This window comes from Equus caballus, chromosome 1 (assembly GCF_041296265.1).
Source record: "Equus caballus isolate H_3958 breed thoroughbred chromosome 1, TB-T2T, whole genome shotgun sequence".
Classification (NCBI taxonomy): Eukaryota; Metazoa; Chordata; class Mammalia; order Perissodactyla; family Equidae; genus Equus; species Equus caballus.
In genome coordinates this window covers 60794317-60812747 of record NC_091684.1, presented here as the reverse complement: position 1 = coordinate 60812747, position 18431 = coordinate 60794317, and the positions used below count along the sequence as shown (strand labels likewise).

General features: G+C 52.4%; 1 protein-coding gene and 1 long non-coding RNA gene across 3 annotated transcripts in view; one reads left to right on the top strand and one right to left on the bottom strand.

The window, feature by feature from the left end:
• Positions 1–7613, bottom strand: part of CHST3 (carbohydrate sulfotransferase 3) — a 38134-nt gene extending 30521 nt beyond the window's left edge. The window contains exon 1 of one of the 2 annotated variants that reach the window (XR_288886.4): positions 7006–7599. The gene's annotated coding sequence lies outside the window, so the exon portion shown is untranslated. Of the gene's footprint in view, positions 1–7005 lie in introns of both variants that reach the window. The other variant, XM_070263303.1, reaches the window with a different exon arrangement.
• Positions 7614–7738: 125 nt separating this feature from the next.
• Positions 7739–13518, top strand: LOC138923606 (uncharacterized). The gene is made up of 5 exons (XR_011437467.1): positions 7739–8619; positions 8703–8748; positions 9443–12220; positions 12333–12630; positions 13328–13518. It is a non-coding gene; the product is annotated as an uncharacterized lncRNA (long non-coding RNA).
• Positions 13519–18431: the final 4913 nt, after the last annotated feature.

The following is an 18431-nucleotide window of genomic DNA, read 5'->3' as shown; positions in this document are numbered from 1 at the left end:
CATCCAAGCTGAGGTTGAGGATGAATGGGAGCTGGCCACAAGAGAAGAAGGAAGGACACAGTGCTCTGGGCAGCCGGAAAGGCGACAGAGAGCAGGACACATGCGTCTGGGAAAGGAGGGCAGTTTGGAACTTGGAACCTCAAGCACCAGGTGAGGGCTGATAAAAGAAGAGGCAGCGGGAACATTCATGGAAGATCACAGGCCCCGGGAAGCCGGTCAGCAGCCCCAGCAGCTCGGCGCTTGCTCCAGGGTGGGGTTTCAGTCTTGTTGAAACAACCATCGGGGAGACAGAGGCTGGATCTGCCAGTTCCTCCTTGCTAAGAGTTCTCCTTGCTAATTCAAACCCCTCCCACGGCTGTCTACACACTCCCTGAGGTCCGGGCGTTGCCAAGGGAGGGCAGCAGTCAGCAGTCGGCCAGTCCTGCGAAAGAGGCTGCGGCACCACCAGGGGTGCCCTGCGCAGGTCAGCCTGCCACTTGCAGTGGGCGCAGGGGCTGGGGCTACCCCGGAAGCCAGCCTCCCCAGAGCTTCGCCGCCAGAACCCAGTGGCACACACCGGTCAAGGTTATGAAGTGACTGTGCCTGTGTGCCGCCCTCCTCTCGGGCTGCAGCCGCAGCAGGACAGACACACAGGCAGGTGTCACGCGGGGCCAGGAGCGCTGACTTGAGGCAGGCTGCGGGCTCGGCGGGCCTCGCCCTCATAGCTCTGAGATGCGGCCGTGCTCCGCCTGTTGCTTCTGCTCGCCGACTGGCCAGTGACTGTTCAGGGCCGAGGACGCTGTTCCAGCCCCAGGCTTCCCACGAGGGTGCCGGCCGGGCAGGGCCAGCACTGCGCCAAGGCCTGGGCTCCCGCCAACGCCCGAGGAGGAAAAACGAAAGAAAACCAGCGTCTTTCAGAAGAAAAGACTGGTGCCTGAGCTTTGTGGTCAGGAGTGTTTGGGTTCTTTGTCCCCCCATTCCCCCAGCACGACCTCCCTTCCTGCCTCGGCCTCTAGGCCTCCACCTGGGCCCCAGGGTCGGTCCTAACCCGGCCGCGAGATCCCTGCCGGAATCGGAGCAGCCTCGGTGGGGGCGGCCCGCTTTGTTGTCAAAATATTTCCTCAGATAGCCCTGCCTTGGCTCAGACAGTTAGCACTTTCCAGAATCCCGCAGATGGTGACGCAGCTGGAGAGGAAGGGGGAAGAGGGAAGCGGGGAAGAGTGCGGGAGAGGCCCGGCCGAATCTCAGGGTGCCATGGCGGGGAGGGGGTGGGGGGGGGTGGACAGGGCGCGCACACAGAGCAGAACGCGGGTCGCCCTGGACAGGGGGCTTCCACACGTCCGAGCTGGGGAGCCTTCGCAGGAGCCAGAACACTCCTCAGAAGCCTGATGTGTGGAACAGACAAATGGGGGAGAGGCCTGGAGGCCCCCTCCCATCAGGCCCGCCGAACTCTGGGGCTCCATGGAACCTCCTGCAAAAACCCCTGGTACTAAAGGAACTACCTCCTTCTTTGGGGGAGTTAGTGCCCACGTTGTTCTAAAATAATGAGCTTCCTGAGGGGAGATGAAACGCCCTTTCTAGTAAATTCTAATTCGAGTCTAGTACAGCAAATGCCACACATCCTGAGAACTAGGGCTCAGAAAGGACAAAGTGATGGATCCCATTCGCTGACAAATTTGTGGGTACCTCTCTGAGAAGTCTTGTGCACCTGGATCTGAATATCTGGGATAGAGAGTATGTGGTAGATGACATTTATAACACATACCTAGCTCCCACTACCTATGGGCACGTTTCTAAACTCCTCACACATGTTAATTCATTTATAGCCCAATTACCTCTGATCTATTACCATCCCTCTTACCGATTAGAAAACTAAGGCCCAGAGAGGTTAAGTAACATGCCCAAAGCCACATAGCTACGAAGCAGTACCGCGGGCATTCTGGCTTTAGCATATGTCTCTTAGCCATTACGTAGTTTGCCTTTTGTAATGACTGTGTTCCAGTGTTTGTGTATCTGTGTATGTGTGCATGCACTTGTGCCTACAAACATTGTTTTGGTGTGTAATGTGTCCGGCTGTTTACTGAAGTATTTGAGGGGGCATGAGCGTGTGTATTTTGGCCCAGGACAATGTGTGTGACGGTCTGTAAGTATGTCGGTGTGTAGTCTCTCTCCCAGCAAGGCTGCAAGCTGGGGGGCGCACCCCTCCAAGTTCCCCCCCAGCAGTCTGGCAGCACAGGACAAAGGGGCTCCTCACCTGGAGACAGGACCCAGAGCCTTCTGGCAGTGCCTGCCCCCAGATCCCAGAGGCGGGGTCTGCCGGCCCAGCTCGGCACAGCACAGCCACATACAACGGGAAGCCCCCTCAGCCACTCCCCGGGTCTGAGATGGGGCCCTCGGCTGCCAACCCCGCTAAGGAACTGCCTCCACCCTAGGGCCCTGGTTCTTCCCTCCTCACTGGGGGTTGGGTTTTAGAGGGGGTCAACGGAATAAATTGAAGTTATTAAGTTATCACGAATCTGCTTCCTACCCCACAGACACAGTAACTTACAGCAGTGCTGGAGCTTCCGGAGACCACTGGTCAGTGAGAACTTACGCCACCAGCACCCTAAGCTGGTGTGACTCGGGTCAGAAGCAAAGAACCGGCCGTTCTCGTTAGTGCGGGAAGCCCTACCACATAACTGCATGCTTTTTGAGGGTTTCTTCACATGTGAGTCCCTCAGGGGGACACAACAGGGGAAAATTAGCCTTGGGCCATCCACTCTAAGCCGATCTTTTTTTTTTTGAGGAAGATTAGTCATGAGCTAACTGCTGCCAATCCTCCTCTTTTTGCTGAGGAAGACTGGCCCTGAGCTAACATCCAGGCCCATCTTCCTCTACTTTATATGTGGGACACCTACCACAGCATGGCTTGCCAAGCAGTGCCAAGCGGACCCGAGATCTGAACCGGCGAACCCCAGGCCACCGACAAGCAGAACGTGCAAACTCAACCACTGCGCCACTGGGCCGGCCCCAAAACCGATCTTTAAGACACAAAGCTTCCTCAGATGCCACAAAACTGGGAAAAGCCCCACCATTCTCCGTTATCAAAGTCAAATTCACCAATGAGAGGCCACCCTCTGCCTCGCTGAGCAGGGCCGAGGCTGGGAGACTTACTCAGACGCAGCGGGAATGGGCCTGAGCTGCTGTCCCCTGCGGGCAGTCTTTTCTCCCACATGCTCCTCCTGTCCCCATCTGCCAGCGTCTGTCCCACAGCACAAGAACAGGCCAGCAGTGGCTGTGTTCCCTGAGTTTTGAGGTTCCAAAGTCAAGGAGGAGGGCTGGACAGAGAGGGCAGGAAGGAGGGAGCTAGTGAAGGCAGCCAGTGAGCCAGGTGTAACCACGGGAGGCCAAACTGAGCTTCCCAGACCGGCCTCCGAGAGGGCTGTTTACTTGCGGCATTCAGGAGAGGCTGAGCTGGGAGCTGGCTTATTTATTTTCCACACTTTTCCTCCTAGTCCTTTTCAGAGAGTCCTCCGGAACCCCAATGATCAATTTCCCAGGGCCCCGAGAAACTCACAGCCCCTCAGCACACAGCCATCTGTGGGGTGGGGGCTGTGGAGGGGAGCAGCATAGAAGCAGGGACATGAAGGCACTGGTGGTCAGGGGCTCTCATGGCCTGCCCCCTCCCTCCATGCTGGCAGGGGAGTCGCGGGGAGTGGGCAGGGGAGTGCAGGAGCTGCCCGCCAGATTCGGGGCAGTGGAGACCAAGGCTGCATGTGTCTGCCTTCAAGCACAGCACAAACTGTCCAGCCTGCCAAGCAGCCCAACGCCCAGCTGTGGAATGCATGCGCTCAGGGCAGGATGAGCAGCATTCTGTCACCTGTTCAGGCATCAGAGAAGAAAAGGTGACAAGCATTTCTGTTTAACGAATGAAAATGAGAGCTGTTTTCCTTTCCTCCTGCGTGACTCCACTAAGGGCAGAGACCTCTCTGGGTGGCTCCTCCTGGCTAAGATTCCCTTGGCTCCCCTGTGTTACCACTTCTCAGCAGAGGCACTCACAGCCCCTCCCTGGACTTCACCCATCATCTGACAACGTCCCCAAGTACCCACACGTGTCAGACACTGGGACAGAGCCAGGGGGAAAGGACAAACCGTCCCCGTCTCTCGGGCAGGGATAGGCAGCTTCTCCCCACACCCAGTCTCCCAACTTCCATCCTGGACAGCAAGTCCACTCCACAGTATGGGGGAGAGGGCTGCAATATCTTTGCAGCTCAGCACTGTGAAGGCTCTCAGAACCCACCAAGGTGGGCCTCCTGTGGGAGGTGAACAGGCGCTGGCCCGGCAGTGCTCATCCTCTGCTCCTTGCTTCCTTTTAAGGTTGCCAGCTTTTCCTATACTATGGACACCTATGTCAGAGGCTCTTAGGGCAGAGAGGGGGGTGGGCAGAGCAGTGAAGACCCTACCCCAACAGGGGTAACACCTCTCAGCCCTTGGGGGAGCACAGAATACCAACCAGACTGAACACTCGCCTGCCCCAAAGTGCCTGCAGGGGTGTCCTGAAGGCAGCATGGCTGGCAGTTCCTTGGCTTCCTGACCTCGCGCATCCACTGCACCTCTCTGAGCCTCATTTCCTCATCCGTAAACTGGGGATGATAACCACTGTCCCTCTATGGGGCATGTGTGAGAATGCGTAAGCTAGGGACCAGGTGAGCCGGGTGGAATACAGGGATCCATTTGAGGATGTTTATCTGGCAATTTCTCCCAAACCCAAACTTGTGAATCTGGGTTCACAAGCGGTAGCTTTGTCTCCACTTCTCAGACGAGCAGAGAGTCCTCTCTCCTGGAATCACTGCAACATCTCCCTCCAGTCACTCCCAATCCACCACTGTTCCCTGACTCCAGATGGGCAGGGAAGCTCTGGCAGCCTGGTGCCCCAGGCATTGACTCCTGTGGCCCATGCTTAGCCTGAGCGGAGTGTGTGGAAAAAGAGGACTGCAGTCAGAGGCCCAGGGCGATGCGAGAAGGGCAGCAGTGTCGCTTCCCCGCTGCTGTGGAGAACAAGTAGGGACCTTAGAGACAGCCTGGCATGGTGGAGACAGCACGGGCTCCAGAGTCAGACTGTCCAGGTTCAGATCCTGGCTTTGTCCCTCACCAGCTGGGTGACCTCAAATAAGTCACTTAAATTTCCTGAACCTCAGTTTCCTAATCTGTAAAATGGTGATAAAATGCTAAACTCATAGGGATGTAAGGGCTTAACGAGCTCTTGACTCACAGAAGACATTATTAAGGTGGAAAGGTGATATTGGGAAGAGACTGGCTACAGCATTCTACCTGAAATTGGGGGTGGCCAAGCCCAGATCACTCCCTCTCCCACCTGGGGCCACAGTTCTGGGTGCTGCCCATGTACTTTGCTAACTTCAGCATTAAGGCTATTTAGAAGCTTGAAATGCACACTGAACCTAGTCACAAAGGGGCAAGGGTGGGGAATGACACATTTCTTTGCGATTGCATGGCAGGTGGCCCCCACGTCCCTGCACACTCTCAATCCCATGCCAGGAGGCAATCATTTCTAAGACTGCCTGCACTTCCCGTCCGGGAACATGTGACGTTCCTGCTTCTCGGGAAGCTCATGCCAGCTGGCGCTGAGACACCCACCCGATGCTCAGCATCGGGGCTGTGACTGCCCCTCCACCTGCTGCCACCACGGAGCCAAGTCCCTGCTGGAGGACACAGCCCCTAGACTCTTCCTGAGACTCATCTCCAGCCAGGACCACAGGAGCCAGGAAGACACATCCCACACCACGCCCAGCTTAGCTAGATGCAGAAATGGACTTTCGTGCTGCCCCTCTTAGGGGAGCAGAGGCCAACGATGAGACTCAAGTCACTGGTGCCAGCCCACAGGGCACAGGGGAACATGCTGCTTGGGTCACTTCTCCAAACCGATCAGGCAGGGCTCCCTGGAGCCACTCAGGGTCCCCTCCTCTGCAGGAAGACCAATTCCAATCCGGCTGAGGCCCACCAGGCTTGGCGCACAGTGTGTCCTTACCGAACATTAATTATTGGTGTTATTACTCAGCAAACAACTATTTGTTGAGTGCCCGCCATGTGCCAGGCACTGTGCTAGGTCCAGGACAACCCTTGACACATCCTTGGCCCCAGGATACCAGGGCATCCGAAAGCAAACACAACTTCAGGTGCAAGGAAAATAAATAAGGCGTCAGGACAGCGCTGGTTTCTTACACATACACACTCAGGGCTGCATCTCCTCAGCCGGTCTCCCTGGAAGTCCCTCTGAGGAAGCACATCGACTGGGGGGTAGGGTCTGTGCCTCCCTCGCAGGCCCTGTCACTGCCAACACCCAGCTGTCCAGCACAGCAGCGGCCTGCCAGCCTTTTCCACTCTGCTCACAGACCCCGGCTCGCCGGTCTGAGTTTATGAAATCACTCCCTCCCCTCTCCCGGCCTCGCCTCCGGAAGGGCTGCGCACACCCAGACACATCAGCCAGACACCGAGTTTCCACACCAACTCGCTCCTGATGAACCCTGAGAACCGACTGCAACGTCTGCTTTCCCCTCCCCACTCTTCGGCCCGGGATCCGGGCCACGACTTTCCAAAGACAAGGCAGCCCCTCCCTTGCCCGTCGCGCTTTGGGGGCTCCTCACTGGGGGGTTGCGGGGGCAGCAGACAAAGACCGTGGGTTTATTGGAGGGCAGGAGGACAACCTTGGTCTAAAGTTCCCAAACCCCGCGCTCCCGGGAGTGTAAATTTCGGTCTGCGGCGTGTGCCTGGTCGGTGTGGCGTGTGCGCGGTGTGTCTGTGGCTCGAGTGATGAACCGCGTGTACCCGGCAGTTGTGAATCTGGGTGCAGTAAGTCTGGGGGTTGTGGAGTTTTCCCCGAGCCGGGAACTCCCTCTCCCACCCTCGGTTTCGGCCCCTCTTCCTCCAAAGTTTGGCGCGCGCGTCCGGACGGGGAAGGTGGGGGGCGCACGGCTGCGCGGCCTCCCCCAGGCCCCGGAGGCGGTTCCGGGACGCTGGCGCCCCACTCACCCCGGCCGCCGAGGCTCCTCCGGCGGGGGCGGATCCGACTCTCCGCGGCTGGAGTCCGGCGCCGCCAGCATCCGCTCGCAACTTTGCCCTCCTCTCGGCAGAACCCGGCAGAAGCGGCTCCGGGGCTCCGGCTCCCTCGCGGCCCGCGCTCCGCGCCCTCCAGGGGGCGGCCGAGGGAGAGGACGAAGGAGGGAGGCGCGGCCCGGCCGGTTCGCACGCCGGGAGGGAAGAGGCGCCAGGCGGGCGCCGTCCGGCGCGGCGAGCGAGCGAGCGAGCGGTCCTGCCTGGCGCCCTCCCCGCTCGGGCCGAGCCGGGGAACGGCCCGCAGCGGCGGCGGGTTCCTGAACTGCGTCCAAGGCGCCTGGGGAGCCCTCCTCCTCCTCTTCTTCCTCACCCCACCCGGCTCCCACCCCGGCGCGCCCAGCAACTTGGGAACCGTTGGCGAAGTTGGCGCAGCTCGGGCTGCGCGCCGGCCCAGCCTCTGCGTGGAAGAAGGGGAGGAGAGGGAGGAGCTGAGGGGGAGGGGGAGAGGGCCCTCCCCGCCCCCGGGGAGCCGCGCTCTCCAGGACCCCTCTGTGGGCCTTTGTTCAAGGCTCTGCACCTCGGCCCGCCCTTCCCCGGGGACTCGGGGCCACTCGGATTCTCCAGAGAGGCTGGGAGGAGCTCCCGGCTCCTGGGTGGGTAGGTTGGGGGAAAGGTAGCGTAAAGATCCTCACCAAGCCTTAACCAGCCTCCCGTCCTCTCACTCCCCAGGGAGACTCTGGCTGCCCGGGCTCTTAGCCATCTCTGCCCTGGGGAGGATCTGCCCGCCCCCGCCTCGGGGCTGGGCAGGAGGGGTCCAAATGATGGTCCTCCGGCTTCCAAAGACCACAGCATCCCCTCCCTGGGCGGTCACAGGTCGCCCACTCGCCCTTCTGTGCCTTCTCGCGCCGCCAGTCCAGGCTCCCCAATGTGAGACTCGAGAACGAGAAGGAAGTAGGGTCGGTGCGGGCCAGCCGGAGCCGCTTCGCATTATCTTCCGACCCTCCCGGGCAGCTGGCAGCTGGCACCTGGAGGGGGCGGGGGCGGCTGCCGGACGAGTGACCCGGTGGCCTCCCGCTCGTGGGGCAGTGCCCAGCTGGGGAGCGCCGGCCCGGAGGTACAAGGCTAGCTTCACCAGGAGCGTGGTAAAGGGCGGGAACCGGAACACACATCGAGGCTCCCTGTTACTTGCCCGAATCCTGGTGATGCCCGCGCCTCACAGGCCTGGATTCTGGCTGACAAGGCGTTCTTCTGAGTCTTGCCAACGCTTAGCGGCGTGAGCTAATTCAGGCCTCTCTAAGACAGTGGTCCTGGCATTTAATGGGATAGTATAGGGTTTTGACACAATAAGTCATTTCCTGTAAAGGAGAAATAGGAAAATCCAAAAAAGCAGAAACCTCAACATCTGCACTTGCCCTGCCTCCTCATTCTCAACATTTGTAGGTGAGAACCCCAAACAGAACTGCATGTGACCCAGACCTTCCCAGGGGCTGTCCTCACAGATGGGGGAAGTCAGAGGTCCCTGCTCATTACCGCGGTCCAGATCAGCTGAAGCTCACAGGGCTGCCTGGGCAGAGAACTCTGGACTGCAAGGTGAGACCTTGGTGTCTCTCTTAGCAGAGAAACCCTACCGGGTGCTTCAGTTCTGTCACTAACAGTTCTGTGACCTGCTGTAGGGGACCAGAGATTTGGTGAGAATTCAGAGCCTGGTTCACCTCCTAGGTAAGCTCCCTGAATCCCTCTGTATTTCCTGCAGCCCTGGCTGCACCGCCACACCCCCCCCCCCCCCCCCCCCCCCCCCCCCCCCGCCGCTCCCCACTCTCCAACTGGTTTTCAGAGCAGGTATTTCGCCCCACTGTGGGTTCCTGCAGACTCCATCACCTCTTCTCAGAAGGGAAGGCCTCAGTTGCAGCCTCACAAACCTGTCAAGAAGCAGCATTTAACTGCACCTGCTGGCCTTATACGGGAGGCCTTCCTGTTGGACATATGGAGTCTTGAATTTTGTTGCCAGAATTTTGTGATGCACCTGAGGGGATACAAAGGCTGAAACCTAGAACTGTGTCACCACCAGATTATAGAGAATGGGACTCTGTGCTGCGGAGGTGGGGGGTGGAGAGGGGAGTGTGAGTAGTCACTGAGAAATTCCTATGTTCACCCAGTACCTGCTGAGCACACAGTGGATACTGGTGCCCACAGAGGTAAACAAGCCTTGGTCCCACCTTCTGTTTAGAGAAGACAGACCTATGTCTAAATAAATACTAGTGATACAATGTGCTAGGTGAGGTGAGGCGGTTGGGGGCCGGGGCAGGGGATGTGTGTCTCCAGAACAAGAGCACAGGCTCACACAACTCCAGGGGGTGCCAGGCACAAGGGTCATGATGTGATTGTTGGTCCCTGGAATTGTGCAATGCTGCAGCCTTATTCCCGGAGCTGAAGACCCCAGAACTGGGCTTGGGAGCTGAGCTGGAGTTCTGCCGGCAGAAAAGAAGGTAGCGCTGGGACAAGGGCTTCCAAGTGAAGGGACCGGCAATGAAAGAAACAGAAGTGTGAAAAGTATTCCTTCCCCAAGCTTCGGGCCGGCGTGAAGCCAATATTTGGGCCTCCAGTGAGGGTGTCTTGGGTGCAAATGAGAGGTATCAGGTAAAGGTCTGATCCAGGACATTGGGAATTTTCATCCCCAAATAGTTTCCAGGCTCAACTTCTTCCCACACATTGCTCTGCCAAAAGAACGGGTGTCAGTTTTTTTACTCTGTTTGAACAATTGAAAGAACTTTCCAGGCCAGAGGCAGAATTGCAGAGAGGTTAAGAATGTGGGAGCCTGAGCTCCATTTTAACGAGCAATCCAAGTGAAGGTTATTAATAATGGGGCACACCCACATCATGTCCCTCCTGATGCGATGTTCTTAAAGGACGCAATGTTGAGCCAAAAAATGTAGCACCTGAATCTAATCATGAGGAAACACCAGACAAACCCAAACTTAGGGACATTTACAAACAGCTGGCCTGTAATATTTAAAATGTCAGTGACACGAAAAACAAAGAGAAAATCTAAGAAATCATTCTAGATTAGAAGAGACTAAAGAGACATGAGCACTGTGGAAGGCAGACTTCTAAGATGGTCCCCAGTGACACCTCTCCTCCTGGTGTGCACACTCTCGTGTAATCCCCTCCCCTTGAGTGTGCCTGGACCTGTGCCTTGCTTGTAATGAACAGATTACAGCAAAGGTGATGGAGTGTCACTTCTGAGATTACAAAGGCCTGCAGTTTAGGTTACACAAGACCCTGACTTCCGTGACTTCCTTCCGTCTTGCTAGCATTCTCTCTGGCTCTTCTCAGCTCGCTTGCTCTGACGAAGAGAGTTGCCACCTCGTGAGCTGTCCTGTGGAGAGGTCTATGTTTCAAGGAACTGAGGGAGGCCTCTGGCCAACAGCCAGCCAGGAACCAAGGCCCTCAGGCCAACAGGCTGCAATGACCTGCATTCTGCCAACATCGCTGAATGAGCCTGGAAGGGATCCCACCTGGTGAACCTTGAGATCATTGTAGCCCTGGGACACCTGGATTGCAGCCTCAGGCGACACTGAGCCAAAGAGCCCAGCTGAGCTGCATCCAGATTCCTGAGCCACAGACACTGTGAGATGATAACAGTTGTTGTTTTCAGCCATGAAATTTTGGGGTAACTTGTTATGCAGCTGTATATAACTAATACAACCACTAAATGCAATGTGTCATCCTGAACTGGATCCCAGAACCAAAAAAAAATTACTCTGAGAGACATTATTTAGACAGCTGGCAAAACACCAATAGGGACTGATGAATAATAATATTGGGTCAATGTTAAATTTCCTGAGTTTGATAGCTGTATGTTTTGTAAGATGATGTTTGGTTCATTAGAGATACACACCAAAGTATTTAGGGTCATGATTTCTGCCCCTTCCTCTTAAATGGTTCAGAAATAATAATAAAAATAAGCGTTATATATAACACATATTATATATATTGTAGAGAAAGAGAGAGTTTCATTTATCTATTATGTAACAAACCATCTCAGAGCTTAATAACAACACAACAAAAATGTATTACTACTTCTCACAATTTTGTGGGTTGATTGGATTCATCTGGAAGTTTCCTCTGTTCCAGATGGTGTCAACTGAGGGTGTTCATTCTAATGCATTCAGCTGGCAACTGGGTTGGGCTGGGCTGGAAAGTCCAAGAAGGCTTCACTCCCATGCGTGGCACCTGGGTGCTCCTCAGCATGGCCTTCTTTCCCCACGTGGCCAGCTTGGGCTGCCTTACAGCATGGTCGTTTCAGGGCAGACAGACTTCTTACATAGCTGGCAGCTTCCAAGAGGGAGGGGGTGTAAGCTGTCCCTCCTCTGAAGGAGCCCAGCTGCATGCTGAACCATTTGTGGGATCTGGGGTGAATCCTCTTCTCTGTGCAAGGAAAGCTAGTTGGCAGTGACTGAGGGAAGAATCCTGAGGACACAGGAGGAGGGGCAGAGGAAGAATATAAGGAGGCTCCCCCAGCTAGAGGTTAAAAGGCCCAAAGGCTCAACAGCCTAGAGTTGAGTGGCGAGATCTTCACTCTTGCCACTGCCCTACCCCATCTGAGCTTCTTCTGCCCCCGATAATTTTTTTTTTTTTTTTTTTTTGGTGAGGAAGATTGTCCCTGAGCTAACCTCTATACCAATCTTCCTTTATTTTGTATGTGGGACACCAGCACAACATAGCTTGATGAGTGGTGTATAGGTCCACACCCAGGATCCGAACTCACGAACCCTCAGCCGCCGAAGCGGAGCACGTGAACTTAACCACTATGCCACTGGCCCAGCCCCTGCCTCCTGATAAGTTTAACCTAAGAGCTCACTTAAAGATGTCAAAGGGTGCAGAAGGAAGAAGAAAAATGTGACTTATTTAGCACAAAGTATGAGGAGCTATATTGACGTTATTTCATGTAATCTGTTGGAAAAGAAGAGGTAGCAGAGGTCCCAGGAGGTGTGGGGACCTGGCTGGACCCGCACCACAAAAGCGTTCAATCAGAGTGTGTTTAACGAACGTGTTTTGGCCCAGGACTGTGCTGGGCTTGGAACACGAGGATGAGCGATGTCCTGGTCAGCCACTGCTGCAACAATGCCGCAAAAGAAGAGGCTGCCGGTCCCGGCGGTCTACAGCAAGTTGTCATGTCCCTCGTTCACAGGTCGGTGGGTCAGCAGGGTTCTGTTTCAGGCCATGGGTTGGCTGGGCTTGGGTCCAGCCTTTGGATTGGGTTCAGGTCTACTCTTTATGTCCCCACATTCTGCTTCAACCAGCGGCTACCCTAGGACATGCTGTTCTCAAGGTAGATCGCAAGGGTGCGGGAGCCGAGCTGAGCACATTTAAAGCCTCTGCAGACCTCGCTGGCCAGAGCAAATCCCAGGCCCAAGCCTAACATTGTTAAGGCAGAGAAGTCTACTCTACCCACCACGAAGCCATGGTGACGGCACAAAGAGCGAGTTCTGAGACGGAAGTGAAGAACTGAGAGCAGAGATCCAGTCTGCTGCACAGCCCTGGTCCTCAGAGAGCTCACTGTCTGGTGGGGCGTCATAAAGACAATTACAGTGCAATGAGGTAAGTGCCATGAGGAGGTGTGGGCGGGTGGCACGGGAGTGTGTGGGTGTGCACGTGTGTGTGCACGCACGCGAACTATGGGAGAATGGAGGTGCATCCCTGTAGCCTGCTGGACATCTGGGAAGACTTTCTGGAGAAGGAGATGCCGAGGTCAATGCTAGAGGATACACTAAACAGGCGCACTTGGTTGAGATAGAAGGATGTGGGTAGGGAAGTGAGGAAGGACATCACAGGCAGTCACGACTGTATGAGAAAGGTGAGGAGACCAGAAACAGGACAGTGTGTGCCGGGAAATGGGAAGCCGTTTGCCACAGCATAATGGGGAAGGTGGCGGGTGTCAGGAGTTGATGAGGGGGAGACATAGGCAGGAGTCCAGCCACGGAGGGCCTTTGTCACGTGCTGGACATCTTCCCTTCACCCTCCAGAGTGCTCCCCACCCTTCTCCACTCCGCTCCTGTCCTGGGTGACTGGCCCCTATGAACAGGAGCCAGAGCCTCTCTCACTCTGGGAAGACGGCAGAATGTAGTTTTTGCCTTGCCCCAAATTCCCCCTATTATGGGCTGAATGGTGTCCTCCCAAAATTCGTATGTTGAAGTCTTAACCGACTGTTTTTGGAGATAGGGCCTTTAAGGTTGTAATTAAAGTTGAATAAGATCATAAGGCTGGGGCCCTAATCTGACAAGAGTGGCATCTTTAGAAGAAGAAGAGACACCAGAAATCCCCGCCCCCGAATGCTGGCCCAGGAAAGCCTGTGTGAGGACAGAGTGAGAAGGCACCTGTCCATAAACCAGGAAGAGAGCTCTCACCAGAAACTGACCATGACAGCTCCTTGATCTTGGACTTCCAGCCTCCAGAACTGTGAGAAAATAAACTTCTGCTGTTTCAGTCCCCCAGCCTGTGGTGTTTTGTTATGACAGCCCTAACAGACTAATACACCCCCCAAAATAAAACAAAACACCTAGGATAAAAAAAAATCAGAAGATCCACAGACAACATCTACAACAAAACTAGGTGACAAGTTTTACCCACAAGCCCAAAATACTTTTGGGTTGGGGACAAACCATGGGCAGTTACTAGACCCATGTGATATCAGTATCTGTGTGGGAGGAAGCAGAAGGAAGACAAGTGGGCTTTTGATGGTCCTGAGAACAGGTAAATACCCAAATCTCCAAGTACCAAAAGTACAGCAAGCCAATTCTAGAGCAGCTGAAACTGAAGAATAATTCTGCAGAATCTAATTTGCGTGTGAGTGCCAGGGGAGCACTGTACAATGAGGTCTGATGGTGCTGGAGCCATCTGGGCCCTATAAACTCGCTGTGCTTCCCCTATAAACTCTTGAAACTAATAGACTGGAGCTCTCTTTCATGACAGGGTCCTACACTGGGATTTTGAGAGTAGAATCTAAACTGATCAGGACAGGTGCACTAAGCACAAAGAGAGAGAAGCTCCAGGTGAAAGCAGACTTGGAGGATGGAGGATCAAGGACTCTCAGCAAGTAAAAAGTCGTGTGTGTTTGAGTGTGTATTATATGAATATACACACATGTATGTGTACATATATATGTGTATATATACGTATGAATATATATAATCACTGGGGCTGATTTTATTTTCCAAAGATGACTGCAAAAAATTGTCCCCTCATCCCCTGGACCTTGAGAGAATTATGTTAAGCGAAATAAGCCAGCGAGAGAAAGATAATCTGTGTATGACTCCACTCATATGAGGAATTTAAAACTATGGACCATGAACAGTTTAGTGGATACCAGGGGAAAGGTGGGGTGGGGGGTGGGCACAAAGGGTGAAGTGGTGCACCTACAACATGACTGACAAACATTAATGTACAATTGAAATTTCACAAGATTGTAACCTATCAATAACTCAATAAAAAAAAAAATTATCCCCTCATCCCACATGCTCTTCTTACAATGTGACCTTGACATTTGTCCCTTTCAATGGTATAACTTTGTAACTGGCTTAACCAATAGAGTACACTGGAAGCAAAGGCCAGGTGACTTCCAAGACTGCTCAAATGCCACGCCTGTCCACCTTTTTTCTTAAGAGCTTCGCTCTTGGAAATCAACCTCCATGCTCTGAGGAAGCTCCACAAGCCACATGGAGATCATGTGTAGATATTTCAGCAGACATCTCAGAACCCCCACCAGGCATATGTGTGAATGGGCCTTCGGTGACCCCAGCCCCCAGTTATCAATCACCTGCACTCAGTTGTCCAGCTGAGGCTCCAGGTGTCATGATTCAGAGACGTGGCATCCTCACTGTACTTTTTCTGAATGCCTGACCCACAGAATCTGAGAATACAATCAAACAGTTGGTGCTTTATACACTAAATTTGGGCTGGTTTGTTATGCAGCAATAGTAATTAGACTCAACAGAATAAGGACCCCAAGAGCCATGAAGCTAGAAAACTACCCTTACTCGCCCCATGTCTCCTAAAAGTACTGGAAAATTCACTTTACTTTAAAAAGAAGCATCAAGGTTGAATCCTGTGTAAAATTATAAGAAAAGGGAGAATAAGGAGTGAAATAACATTCCTACAAATAATGAAAGCATGCCAGGGAAACATCCACAAAGATGAAAACTGTAACTTAGTATTTCAAAACAAATGCAGAGGAATTTAAAGAATGGTAGAAGTTATGAAATGACGTAAATCAGAATTAGATAAACTCAGGAATAAGGTAATTGGGGGAAAAATAAGGAAATTTTGGAAAGAGCAATGATAAAAAGTCAGAAAATAACTTAATATAAAAGAATAAGAGATCATTTCAGAAATGAAGATGAAAAGAGAAGAAACAAGAGAGAATAACCATAATAGATAATATTTTAAGAGAAAAATAAGAGAGAATGGAGGGTATTTTAACATATAGAAATAAAATAAAGAGATAAAAAGATTCAGGAGTTAAGGGATAGACACAACATGTGGAAAAGAAGGTTCGACATACACGTAACAGGAATCCACGAAGAGCCCTGAAGGAAACCAGAACAGCAGAACAGAGCAAATACCGAAGAACTAGGATTCAAGGAGAATGGCCTGAAACTTCATTTGAAGAGGCATGCTGTGCACCTGGTGAGTCAACCTTGAGACTTAAGTCGAGGGAAACTATTGGGCTTTAAAGAAAAAAAATAGAGAGAATTCAAGCAAAAAGACCAAATTGGTCATAAAAGAAGGAAAAACAATGCTTTATGCCAGAAGACAAGCTAATGACATATTTCAGGACATGTGAACCAAGGATTCTGTACTGAGTGACACTGACCTTCAAGGATAAAAGTCAAACTGTTGTGAACACGGAAGAACCCAAGAAATATTGCTCCCTGGAGCCCTTTCTGGATAATCCACTAGAGAACAGGCACAGAAAACCAAAAAAGATTCATGAACCATTGAAATTAAGTCTTATGAAATATCCCAGCTAGTAAAGAAAGGAAGATGGGGCCGGCCCGGTGGCACAGCGGTTAAGTTTGCACTTTCCACTTCTCAGCAGCCCGGGGTTCACCGATTCGGATTCTGGGTTGCGGACATGGCATCGCTTGGCAAAGCCACGCTGTGTAGGCATCCCACATATAAAGTAGTGCAAGATGGGCATGGATGTTAGCTCAGGGCCAGTCTTGCTCAGCAAAAAGAGGAGGATTGGCAGTAGTTAGCTCAGGGCTAATCTTCCTCAAAAAAAAAAAAAAAAACAAAAGAAAGAAAGGAAGAATCAGTCAATTAAAATATCACTATTTTTAAGCTTAATGTCTTAAGGGATCCAGGCAATGGTCTTCTGTGGCTGCTAATACCACAAAAAGAGAGATCTTCAGGTGTCCTGCATCTCCTGATGGAAGAACAAAACATCACTTGTTAAATGGTCTTGCCAAAAAAGAAGCAGCAGAAGCAGAAGAAAGAGGGGGAGAAAGAGGAGGAAGAGGAGAGGATGGAGAAGAAATGATCTTGAAACTGATCAAGCTAGAATTTAACAATTAACTTAAGGAAGTACAAGGGACAAAGAAACATTGTTGAAATGATACCATCAAAATTGACATAAATCAGAGAGTGAAAAATTCTGCAAACAAAAGGCACAAGTTTTTCAACAACAACCAAATAAAAATTACAAGAAAAAGAGAAGAGATGGAAGGGAAATATAAATTAAAAGAGATTGAAGCGGGGAAAATGAATTTTAAAGTACGGACTTTATTTGGATCCCAATTCAAACAAACAAACTGTATTTAAAAAAATTTTTTTAAATTATTGGTGGAACATGAACTCTCATGGCATATTTGATGATTTAGGGAGCTATTGTTAAATTTTATAGATGTGATAATGATACTGTGGTACTGTTTTTACAAAAAAGTCTTTATTTCGTAGAGGCACACAGTGAAATAGTTACACATGAAATGATACACATAATGCGTGGGTTTCCTCCCAAATAATCTGAAGAGGAGGAAGGAGTGGTGGGGTACATGTAGATGAAACAAGATTGGCTGTTTATTGGTAATTCAAGTCAGTTCAAGCTGGGTGATGGGTACATTGGATTCATTATAGCATTCATTCTGTTTTGTATGTACTTGAAAATTTCTTCAATGAAAAGTTCAGTGAGGGGCCACTCCCATGGCTAGTGGTTAAGTTTGGCATACTCCATTTAGGTGGCCTGGGTTTGGTTCCCGGGCACGGACCTACACCACTTGTCAGCATCCATGCTGTGATGGTGACCCACAAACAAAATAGAGGAAGATTGGCAACAGATGTTAGCTCAGGACAAATCTTCCTCAGCAAAAAAAAAAAAAAAAAAGTTCAATGAAAGACTCCCTGTTTCTGCTGATACTTGATGTCAGCCAGCTGAAGAGACAAGTGAGACATGCAGAGACCGTTCCAGGTAGAGTGATGCAAGTGAAGAGTCAAAGGGAAGGGAGAACTGCCTGGAGTCCAGGTTGGGGTGGGCATGGTCAGAGAGGAGCCTGGGTCTCGCCACACTAAGGAGCTTGAACAATTTTAAGGCGCAATGGGGAGAAATGGCAGGAGTTAAAGCAGAAGAGAGGCACGACCCGTGACCTTAGTAAGGTCACTGTGGATGCAGAGTAGAGAAGGGCTCGGCAGGGGGAAGGCTAGAGTTAGCACCCAGTTAGGGTCCAGGTGAGGAGCAGGTGGTGGCCGTGGGGGTGGGGAGAGCTGGACCTAGTCCAGATTTATTTGGAAGGTGAGGTGTGCCGGCCTCAGACTGATTGGATGTGGGGAAGAGGGAGAGGGAGGAGCCCCTTGGTGCCAGTCCCTGGTCTCAGCACTCTACAGTGATGAGCTGGATTCACCTTCTCACAAACCCCTACAGGAAGGTCATGGCTGTCTTAGGTTCCTTAGATCCTGGAAAGCAAAGCCTGAGGCAAAAGCTTAGGTCGGAAACCTTCTTAACCTTGGTTAGGAAGAGTGAGCCCAGGGAGCAGGAGGGAGGGATGAGCAAGAAGCAGGGAAGGAGGCTGGTGATCAGCTGGCCTCCACGAGGTGCCATTGAATGACACTCTGTCTCCTGCAAGTGTCTTCAAAAGGTGTGTAAAATGCTCCTCAGGACAGGTGGACGAGGGGAAAAGGAGGAAGAATTTGTCCACCAGCTCCTGCCTCCTATTGGCCAATGTCCACCCCAACGGTCTTTAACTCTCCCTCATACACACACACTTCTTGGTTATGCAGGAGTAGACACCAAGCAGAGCCCTGCTGCTTCGACGGCCTCCGAGAAGCCTCAGGACAGGAGGCCAGAGGCATGCAGCATGGATGCGAGGCCAGGCGCTGACCGGTTACACCCCAGTGAAGCTGGTCACAGT